Raw genomic sequence first — 12137 nt, 5'->3', positions numbered from 1 at the left:
AAATAAACTGTGGAAGATTCTGAAAGAGATGGGCATATGAGACCACCTGACCTGCCTCTTGAGAAACCTGTATGCAGGTCAGGAAGCAACAGTTAGAACTGGACATGGAACAACATGGACAACATGGACATGGTTCCAAATAGGAAAAGGAGTACGTCAAGGCTGTATATTGTCACCCTGCTTATTTAACTTATATGCAGAGTACATCATGAGAAACGCTGGGCTGGAAGAAGCACAAGCTGGAATCAAGATTGGCAGGAGAAATATCGATAAACTCAGATATGCAGATGACACCACCCTTATGGCAGAAAGTGAAGAGGAACTAAAAAGCCTCTTGATGAAAGTGAAAGAGGAGAGTGAAAAAGTTGGCTTAAAGCTCAACATTCAGAAAATGAAGATCATGGCATCTGGTCCCATCACTTCATGGGAAGTAGAGGGGGAAACAGTGGAAACAGTGTCAGACTTTATTTTTGGGGGCTCCAAAATCACTACAGATGATGACTGCAGCCATGAAATTAAGACACTTACTCCTTGGAAGAAAAGTTATGACCAACCTAGATAGCATATTGAAAAGCAGAGATATTACTTTGCCAAAAAAGGTCCATCTAGTCAAGGCTATGGTGGTCATGTATGGATGTGAGAGTTGGACTGTGAAGAAAGCTGAGCACTGAAGAATTGATGTTTTTGAAGGGTGGTGTTGGAGAAGACTCTTGAGAGTCCCTTGTACGGCAAGATCCAACCAGTCCATCCTAAAGGAGACCGGTTCTGGCTGTTCATTGTAAGGACTGATGCTAAAGCTGAAACTCCAATACTTTGGCCACCTCATGCTAAGAGTTGACTCATTGGAAAACACCCTGATGCTGGGAGGGATTAGGGGCAGGACAAGAAGGGGATGACAGAGAATGAGATGGCTGGATGGCATCACTGACTCGATGGACATGAGTTTGGGTAAACTCTGGGAGTTGGTGATGAACAAGGAGGCCTGGCGTGCTGTGATTCATGCAGTCACAAAAAGTCGGACACGACTGAGCAACTGAACTGAACTGAACTGAAGCTATCCTAAATCTATATCACTTGCCATAATGCCACTTGACTCTGTTGTCATTTTATACTCATTCTTTTCTCTGGTTAATACTAGTTACATCTCCATTATGAGACTGTATGTATCAGATTCACTGCTGAATCTCCAAGATCTGGCATAGTACCTGGAATATCATCAGTGCTCAATATATATTTGAGGGATGAATAAATGGATCAATGAACGAAACAAATATACAGAGACAAAAATGGGAGGGCACTGAGGGTAGGAGAGAAGCTTTAGATGTTTAAAATTAAAAAAAGAAAAAAGCCTTCTTTAAACTAACTTAAGAAGACCCTATAATAGTTGTACTATGATTGTAAAAATATATCATTTATATTTTATCAGTTCATGAGTTCCTTTATAGAAATACCTGGACACTTTCATAGTTTTAACTTCCAAATTTAACTTGCTTTTCATCAACAAACAGCTTGAAAATGCACCATAAAACCAGTGTGCCACATTCTACTGCTGCACTAACCATGTAAGGAACAGAAGCAGGGGAATGTGCCCTTTATGTGGATTTTCAACTGAGAGTGAAATATTGCTTTGAGCCTTGCAAATCTCTCTGTAATACAGTGATGACAGATTGGAAAGTTAATTCATAACCTTGCAAACTTTTTGTTCCCACAAATCACAGAAAGAAGGGACTCATTTTTAAAAGCATGTCTGAAGCATCCAGAGCGCTTTATATACTTGTAAATGATTTAATCCCAGCTATTTCTTGTTATCAAGTATCTCTTTACATATGTAATTAATATAATCCATCACTATTATGACATAAACAGCAGTCTGATGTAGCCTTCTCTTTCAAAGAATAACATTTCATTTGTCAATCAGCAATATCTTAAGGTATCTTTTAAAATTTGCAGAGCAGAACATACAAAGAGTTGAACATCACCCATATCTATAAACTTTCAATTAAGAGCTACTCAGAGCTAAATCATTAAAAGGATGACAGAGCTTGTACTGCATTCATTTGAAGATTTTAATGTTGATTTAAGCTTACAGTAACTTTCATAAAGTAGAATAAAGAAATAAGCATATTCTTTTAGGAAAAGATGACAAAATTATAAATGTATAGTAACTACTTTAAGTAAAAACGTCTTAATAGAGAAAATGCAAGATAATTCTCAAATATTCCTAAATGACACAGAAAATAAATGATTTGCTACCTGGGGCTAGTTTCTTTTTCTGTCATTGTGATTAAAATATCTATTATTAGAGCTGCTCATTTTGTTTATAAAAAGCTATCCTAAATCTTCTGAATATTTCACTCTCCTTTCACTTTCATCAAGAGGCTTTTTAGTTCTTCTTCACTTTGTGCCGTAAGGGTGGTATAATCTGCATATCTGAGGTTACTGATATTTCTCTTGGTAAACTTGATTCCAGCCTGAGCTTCATCCAGCCCAGTGTTTCTCATGATGTACTCTGAATATAAGTTAAATAAGCAGGGTGACAATATACAGCCTTGACATACCCCTTTTCCTATTTGGAACCAGTCTGTTTTTCCATGTCCATTTCTAACTGTTGCTTCCTGACCTGCATACAGATTTCTCAGGAGGCAGGTCAGGTGGTCTGGTATTCCCATCTCTTTCAGAATTTCCCACAGATTTTGTGATCCACACAGTCAAAGGCTTTGACATAGACAGTAAAGCAGAAATAAATGTTTTTCTGGAACTCTCTTGCTTTTTTGATGATCCAGCAGATCCAACATTTTGATCTCTGATTCCTCTGCCTTTTCTAAAACACCTTGAACATCAGGAAGTTCACGGTTCACATATTGTTGAAGCCTGGCTTGGATAATTTTGAGCATTACTTTACTAACATGTGAGATGAGTGCAATTATGTGGTAGTTTGAACATTCTTTGGCATTGCCTTTCTTTGGGAGTAGAATGAAAACTGACCTTTTCCAGTTCCATGGCCACTGCTGAGTTTTCCAAATTTGCTGGCATATTAGGTGCATATTCAGAAGATTTATCATATTAAAAAGCAGAGCCATTACTTTGCCAACAAAGGTCCATCTAGTCAAGGCTAGTTTATTCCAGTAGTCATGTATGGATGTAAGAGTTGGACTATAAAGAAAGTTGAGTTCTGGGTGTGAGAGTTGGACTGTGAAGAAAGCTGAGCACCAAAGAATTGATGCTTTTGAACTGTGGTGTTGGAGAAGACTCTTGAGAGTCCCTTGGACTGCAAGGAGATCCAACCAGTCCATTTTAAATGAGATCATTGCTGGGTGTTCTTTGGAAGGAATTATGCTAAAGCTGAAACTCCACTACTTTGGCCACCTCATGTGAAGAGTTGACTCATTGGAAAAGACTCTGATGCTGGGAGGGATTGAGGGCAGGAGGAAAAGGGGACAACAGAGGATGAGATGGCTGGATGGCATCACCGACTCGATGGACGTGAGTTTGTGTGAACTCCAGGAGTTGGTGATGGACAGGAATGACTGGCGTGCTGCAATTAATGGGGTCACAAAGAGTCAGACACGACTGAGTGACTGAACTGAGCGCTGAAGAATTGATGCTTTTGAACTGTGGTGTTGGAGAAAACTCTTGAGAGTCCCTTGGACTGCAAGGAGGTCCAACCAGTCCATCCTATAGGAAATCAGTCCTGAATATTCATTGGAAGGACTCATGCTGAAGCTGAAACTCCAATACTTTGGTCACCTGATGTGAAGAGCTGACTCATTGAAAAAGACCCTGGTGCTGGGAAAGATTGAAGACAGGAGAAGGAGATGACAGAGGATGAGATGGTTGGATGGCATCACCAACTCAATGGACATGAGTTTAAGTAAGCTCTGGGAGTTGGTGATGGACAGGGAGGCCTGGCATGCTGCAGTCCATGGGGTTGCAAAGAGTTGGACACGACTGAGTGACTGAACTGAACTGAAATCTTCTGAAATTCAAATGTGGTGTGATTCAGCTAATAAAGTAAATCACCATTAGTGTTATATTATTTAACTGTCACATAATGTAGAGAAACATGTTAAGATAATGATGACATAGGTGGCTTCTGATGAGAAAATGATCCGAAGTATTATCCACAAAAAGCTGTCCTTCAGTCGCTCAGTTGACTTTTTGTTACCCCATGGACTGCAGCATGCCAGTCTTCTCTGTCCTTCACTGTCTCCTGGAGTTTGCTCAAACTCATGTACATTGAGTTGGTGATGCTATCTAACCATTTCAACCGCTGCCACCCTTTTCTTCTGTTGCCTTCAATCTTTACCAACATCAGGGTCTTTATTAATGACTTAGCTCTTCGCATTAGGTAGCCAAAATATTGGAGATTCATCATGAGCTCTTTCAATGGATATCCACAGTCGATTTCCTTTAGGGTTGACTGGTTTGATATCTTTGTTGTTCAAGGAACTCTCAAGAGGCTTATCCAACATTGAAGTTCAAAAGCATCAATTCTTTAGGACTCAACATTCTCTACAGTCCAGTACATGACTACTGGAAAAACCATAGCTTTCACTAGATGGACTTTTGTCTGCAAAGTAATGTTTCTGCTTTTTAATATGCTGTTTAGGTTTGTCATGGTTTTTCTTCCAAGGATCAAGCATCTTTTAATTTTATGGCTTCAGTCACCATCTGCAGTGATTTTGGAGCCCAAGAAAATAAAATCTGTCACTGCTTCCACTTTTTCCCATCATTTGCCATGAAGTGATGGGACTTGATGCCATGATCTTAGTTTCTTGAATGTTGAGTTTCAAGCCAGCTTTTTCACTCTTCTCTTTCACCTTCATCAAGAGGCTTTTTAGTTCCTCTTCACATTCTGCCATTAGAGTGGTATCATTTGCATGTCTGAGGTTATTGATATTTATCCTAGTAATCTTGATTCCAATTTGTTATTCATTCAGCCCTTCATTTTGCAGGATGTACTCTGCACAGAAATTAAATAAGCAGGGTGACAATATACAGCCTTGACATACACCTTTCCTAATGTTGAACCAGTCGATTGTTCTGTGTCCAATTCTAAATGCTGCTTCTTGACCTGCATACACATTTCTCAGGAGGCAGGTAAGGTGGCCTGGTATTCCCATCTCTTTAAGAAATTTCCACAGTTTGTTGTGATCCACACTGCTAAAGGCTTCGGTGTACTCAATAAAGCAGAAGTAGATGTTTTTCTGGAATTCCTTTGCTTTTTCTATGATTGAATGAATGTTGGCGATATGATCTCTGATTCTTATGTTTTTTCTAAATCCAGCTTGTACATCTGGAATTTCTCAGTTCAAGTACTGTTGAAACCTAGCTTGAAGGATATTGAGCATTACCTTACTAGCATACAAAATGAGTGCAATTGTGTGGTAATTTGAACATTCTTTGGTCTTATCTTTCTTTGAGATTGGAATGAAAAGTGACCTTTTCCAGTCCTGTGGCCACTGCTAAGTTTTCCAAGTTTTCCAAGTCATTGCAGCACTTTAACAGCATCATCTTTTAGGATTTGAAATAGCTCAGCTGGAATTCCACCACCTCCACTAGCTTTGTTAATAGTAATGCCTCATAAGGCCCAAATGACTTCACACTCCAGGATGTCTCACTCTAGGTGAGTGATCATACCATCATGGTCGTCTGGGTCATTAAGTCCTTTTTTGTATAGTTTTGTGTATTCTTGCTACCTCTTCTTGTCTCTTCTGCTTCTGTTAAGTCCTTGCCATTTCTGTTCTTTATTGTGCACATCTTTGCCTGAAATATTCCCTCAGTATCACCAATTTTTTTTTAACGCGATCTCTAGTCTTTCCCAGTCTTTTGTTTTCTTGTTTTTTGCATTGTTCACTTAAGAAAGCTTTCTTATCCTTGGTATTCTCTGGAACTCACTTGGGTATACCGTTCCCTTTCTCCTTTGCCTTTCACTTCTCTTCTTTTCTATGCTATTTTTAAGGCCTCCTCAGACAACATTTGAGCCTTCTTGCATTTCTTTTTTTTTAAGATGGTTTCAGTCACTGCCTGCTGTACAATGTTATGAACCCCTGTCCATAGTTTTTCAGGCACTTTATAAGATATAGTCTCTTGAGTCTATTTGTCACGTACACAGTATAATCATAAAGGATTTGATTTAGGTCATACTTGAATGGGCTACTGGTTTCCCTTGCTTTCTTCAAATTAAGTCTGAGTTTTGCAATAAGGACTTTATGATCTAGCCACAGTCAGTTTCAGGTCTTGATTTTTCTGACTGTATAGAGCTTCTCCATCTTTGGCTACAAAGAATATAATCAATCTGATTTTGGTATTGGCCATCTGTTGATGTCCATGTGTAGAGTTATCTCTTTTGTGGTTGGAAGAGGGTGTTTGCTATGTATGACCAGTGTCTTCTCTTGGCAAAACTCTGCTAGCCTTTGGCCTGCTTCATTTTGTACTCCAAGGCCAAAGTTGCCTGTTACTCCAGATATCTTTTGATTTCCTACCTTTGCATTCCATTGGGACTTCCCTGGTGGCTCAGATGGTAAAGCGTCTGTCTACAATGCGGGAGACCTGGGTTCGAGCCGTGGGTTGGGAAGATCCCCTGGAGAAGGAAAGGCAACCCACTCCAGTACTATTGCCTGGAAAACCCATGGACAGAGGAGCCTACAGGTAGGCTACAGGCTACAGCCTGGTAGGCTACAGGCTATGGGGTCGCAAAGAGTCGGACACGACTGAGTGGCTTCACTTTGCATTCCAATCCCCTATGATGAAAAGGACATCTTTGTGTGTGTGTGTGTGTGTGTGTGTGTATTAGTTCTAGAAGGCCATGTAGGTCTTCACAGATTTGTTAAACTTCATCTTCTTCACCATCAGTGTTTGGGGCATAGAGTTGGATTACTGTGATATTGAATTATTTGCCTTAGAAAAGAACAGAGATCATTCTGTCGTTTTTGAGACTGTACCTAAGTACTGCATATCAGACTCTTGTTTATTATGAGATCTACTCCATTTCTTCTAAGGGATTCTTGCCCACAGTAGTAGATATAATGGTCATCTGAATTAAATTCGACCATTCCCATTCATTTTTGCTCACTGATTCCTAAAGTGTCGATGTTCACTGTTGCCATCTCCTGCTTGACTACGTCCAATTTACCTTGATTCGTAGACCTAGCATTCCAAGTTCCTATGCACTATTGTTCTTTACAACATCAGACGTTACTTTCACCACCAGGCACATCCAAAACTGAGTGTTGTTTTTGCTTTGGCCCATTCTTTTCATTCTTTCTGGAACTATTTCTCTGTTCTTCCCCAGTAGATGGACACCTAGCCACCTGGTGGGCTTGTCTTCCCATGTCATCTTTTTACCTTTTCATGCTGTTCATGGGGTTCTTGAGGCAAGAATATTGTAGTGTTTTGTCATTCCCTTCTCCAGTGGACCATGTTCTGTCAGACCTCTCCACTAATACACAGATCACATTTTGTCAGAACTCCCCACCATGGCCCAGACCACAATTTGTCAGAACTCTCCATGCCCCATTCATCTTAGGTGGCCCTGCATGGCATGGCTCTTAATTTCATTAAGTTACACAAGGCCTGATCCATGAGATCATTTTCGTTAGCTTTCTGTGATTGTGACTTTCATTCTGGAGGCTATGAGATTATAGTGGGTCAGTAAAAATAAGGAATGAGGTGACAGAACTAGAACCAATGTGATAGCAGACAGGTGTTCAATGGAAAGATGACCCAAATAGTATATGCCTATTGAGAGAGTCAATTCCTAGGCAGGTTGATAAGAAGCCCAGGGGTCCCCAAGGAGAGAGGGGTCTCAAGGAGGAGGAAAGGACACACTTTTTTGTCTACATTCCTTAGTCTTAGTCAATTACACAACTCAGTTTAAACTCTGTACTAGTGATTATACAACAACAATCTATCCTGCTTGAGGACAGTTTCTCCTTCCTGAAAACCTCCTGAGTAATCCTGATATTTTAGAATGTATATTATGGGAGTGGGTCTGGTAGGATCTTTCTATTGTTAAATTCTAATCTTGTTATCCTAAAATGTAAATTGTGGGAGTGGGTCTGGTAAAATTTTCACAAACTTGAGACATTCTTTTGATTCATTGCAATAACTAATTAAAAGGTATATAACTCCATTTCTCACACTAGCAAGGGGGTACTCTTTCTGCCCCCTTCTGATGTCTGTGTCAGAAGCTTTCTGTATCCCTTTTATACTTTAATAAAACTCCATTACACAAAAGCTCTGAGCGATCAAGCCTCATCTCTGGCCCCGGATTGAATTCTTCTCCTCCAGAGGCCAAGAATCCAAGCATCTTTCATGGTTCAGCAACAACATTTCACTATGCTATTCTCTCCTGGAGACGGAGTTTATTCCCCCATCCCTATTGAGTGTGAGCTGGATTCGGTGATGATCTTCCAAAGAACAGAGTACAGAAAAGGGAAAATGATAACGTTATAATGGATAAACCTAGCAAAGATTACTGTCTTACTCAGTTTAGGTTGCTGTAACAGGAACCGTAGTAAGAGAGTTGACTTGCACATGACAGAAATCTATTTCTCACAGTCAGTTCTGGAGGTTAGGAGTCCAGGAATAAACTACAAACATGGTTGGGTTCTGGTGAGAGCCCTCTTCTGTGTTTCAACATATGAATTTTGTAGAGGGACAAACCTTCAGTCCATTGCAACTATCTTGAGCAAGTGATCAAGGATAACATTACCAGTGATGAGTCATGTTGATACCATGTACCTCCTGATATGGTGTGATGGAAAGGGGATTTTAACTTTGTGGCATTCCTCTGAAAATCACTAACTTCTGTATAATAATAAGAAAATAATTAGACAAATTTCAACAGAGGGACATTCTAAAAATACTTGACCAGTCCTTTTTAAAAACTGTCAATATCAAGGAAAATAAGGAAAGACTGAGAAACTATCACAACCAAGACCAGCCTAAGGAAATTGATGACTAAAAGAAATATGCTATCCTTGATTGAATCCTGGAACAGAAAAAAAGAAAAAGGACATTAGTGGAAAAACTGGTGAAATACAAATGACATCTGGAAGTTTAGTTAGTAATAATGTTGGTTTCTTAGTTTTTACCAATGCACCACAATAATGTAAGATATTACCATGAGGGGTGTATGGTATAAGGAAATTGTACTGATTTTTGTATTATTTTCTGTAAATCTAAAATTATTCCAAAATAAAGACTTTATTTTTTAAAATAATGTGAAAAATCTCTTTGAATCTTTGTCACCATTATCAGAATAAATTATAAGGGGCTTTTTTTATATAAAAGAGGAGGGGTGAGAAAAGGATTAAGAGTAATAAATGGAAGGTCATAGGCTTTGGAGCATGTTTGCTGGGACTGCTATTACAGAATACCACAGACTGTGGAGCTGAAACTACAGAAAGTTATCTCTCATAGTTCTGGAGACTAAAAGTCCTGGCCAAGGTGTTAGTAAGCTTGATTTCTTTTGAGGCCTCTGTCCTTGGTGTGTTGATGGCCATCTTCTATGTGAGTCTTTGCATGGTCTTCCCTATATGTGTTTGTGTCCTAATCTCTTATTATAAGGACACAAATCATGTTGGAGTAGGGCCCAGTTTTGTGAGCTCATTTTATCTTAACTAACTTTAGAGGCCCTATCTCCGAATACACTCACATTCTGAAGTATCTAGTGGTTAGGGTATCAACATAGGAATTTGCAGGGGAAAGGGACACAACTCAGCCCATAACATAGTGTAACAGACCTGAGTTAAAACCCCTCATATTAATATATAAAACCACATGCAACATTTCTTGGCACAAATTAATTTTTATATATTTGTGAATTTTTGTGGTAGTGGTGGTTATAAATATTTTCTTGGAAAACTCTGAGGTTGTACAGATTCTCCTATTATTCTGACAAAGGGAGAGCAGTAATAATTCAGATGGAATTTCATACCAATCCAGAAGCACATGGCCTCAATGTCAGCAATGAGTTGATTTGAGAGGAATAAGAAAGGTAATTTTTCTTGCATACTTAAATGTTTGGACTGAGATTTACATTTGCTATATCAGTTTATGTCAAAATTGAAGAGAACTCTCCCTTGAAATGCCCAACAGCTAATCTATAGGTACAGTATACAACAAATCATACAAAGTATTCCCGATTATGTGAAAACTGAGCTTATAGTGGGTCAGTATGTGCAGTGAAAGAAATGGCAGTACTGACACGCCTGGTGACTCTGCTGCCTTCTAGGAGGCATTCACAATTAGAGGATTTATGTTGAATACTGTCTGGATTCTCAGGGCTCTGGCACAAGAGGAAGACAAGGTAAGATCCATATAGTCTATTCAGTGCCAAGACCAAAAAAAAGTTTAGTAAAATAAGGCACCAAATCTATAAAATACTATTTAAATAAGTTACAGAAAAATGATTAAAATGCCAGTATGAATTTTCCTTTTTACCTCTCTTACAAAGTAATTGACAAACAAAGGAAACATGAGCAAGATTATGTGCAGCTCTCTTCTAGGTACCCGGAAAAAGGGAAGAGCTTCACCAAAGTCTGCCAGCATTTCCCCCATCCTTGAATAAAGTGCATTGCTGCCATCAATTCAACACCAGCTGCAAATAGATCCATATGTTATCTATTGTTTCTCTCTTGCCCTCTCTATTTTATTTTATTTTTTTTTTAGTAGAGAAAACAATGTTTGTGCCAGGCAGACAGTTGTGATAACGGTCTAGGCCCCTGTATTACTCAGGGATTGCCATAGGAACAGAACGACTGGGAGTGAAGTGAAAGTTGCTCAGTCGTGTCTGACTTTTTATGATCCCATGAACTATATACAGTACATGGAATTCTGCAGGCCAGAATACTGGAGTGGGTAGCCTTTCCCTTCTCTAGGGGATCTTCCCTGGGAGATACATCTATATATCTAATCTGTGTGTGTGTGCATGCACATTCACATCTGACTCTTTGCAGTCCCATGGACTGTAGCCTGCCAAGTTCCTCTGTACCTGGGGTTTCTTAAGCAAGAATACTGGAGTGGGTTGCCATCTCCTACTCCAGGGGATCTTCCCCACCCAGGGATTGAACCCACATCTCCTCTGTCTCCTGCACTGGCAGGTGGATTGTGTACCTCTGAACCACCAGGGAAGGCCATTAGATGATGGTAGAAAGATAGTATTGTTGGATGATAATGGACCTAACATAACTGCACTTCTTATCACTAACTTTGAAGCATATCTTTTCCTCATAATTATCTATGTGATTTTGAATTTCTTGGCATATCAAATAGTATTGCAGAGAAATTAGAGCTACCTCTTCTAAGAAATTATTACTTATATTAACTATTCTCTCATCTAACTCCTACAACCACCACATGCAGTAGGTACTATCACTATATTCAAGTTACAGATGAAAAAATTGAAATGTCCTAAGCTTCCAGAGGATTTAAGGGACTTCCCCCTTTCCACACAGATGGGAAGTAGAAGAGACTGCGATTTGCACCCAGAAGTCTGGCTCCAAAGCTTCTCCTTATAGCACTCAAGCTGCCTCCTTTTCCCAGGGGCATCATCTCTCTCACTGGAACCTTTTTTTAAACTTATTGCAAACCATGCAAATAAAGTTGTTGCACATATTGATAAAGAGAATAAAGATGAATTCATGTATTAAGATTTTACTTGTAATTAATTTTAAGCAGTTAATATTTTCCCCATGAGGATTAAGACACAAACGGAGGCTTTAGATTTACATAAAATAATACACACAGGAAGCTAAGATCTAGAGAGGGAAGATCATTACTCAAGGTCACATAAGGTGTTAGTGGCAAAGGAGTAGAGTCTAGGCCTCCTGTCTAGGGATGCTCTTTCTACAGATACTTGAGAGGACACAGAATTTGTTCTTAAACTCTCAAACATCATGAAGTGCACTACCTTTAGGATAAGTCAGGATACGACTGCTTAATCATCCCTTTCATGACACAGTATTCTGATATCAAGACTCAATCCTTGTCTAAAAACAAAATGCATGCTTCTAAGTGGCATCAAGCCCAGAAACAAACACACAAAAAAGTTAATTCACAAAAGTTAAACATCTGTTTGTATTTGGCTACCTACCAGCAAGTGAACATTCATTTATTTCAGATGAGCTTGT

The sequence above is a fragment of the Bos indicus x Bos taurus genome, chromosome X, assembly GCF_003369695.1.
Source record: "Bos indicus x Bos taurus breed Angus x Brahman F1 hybrid chromosome X, Bos_hybrid_MaternalHap_v2.0, whole genome shotgun sequence".
Lineage (NCBI taxonomy): Eukaryota > Metazoa > Chordata > Mammalia > Artiodactyla > Bovidae > Bos > Bos indicus x Bos taurus.
This window is presented reverse-complemented; position numbering follows the sequence as displayed.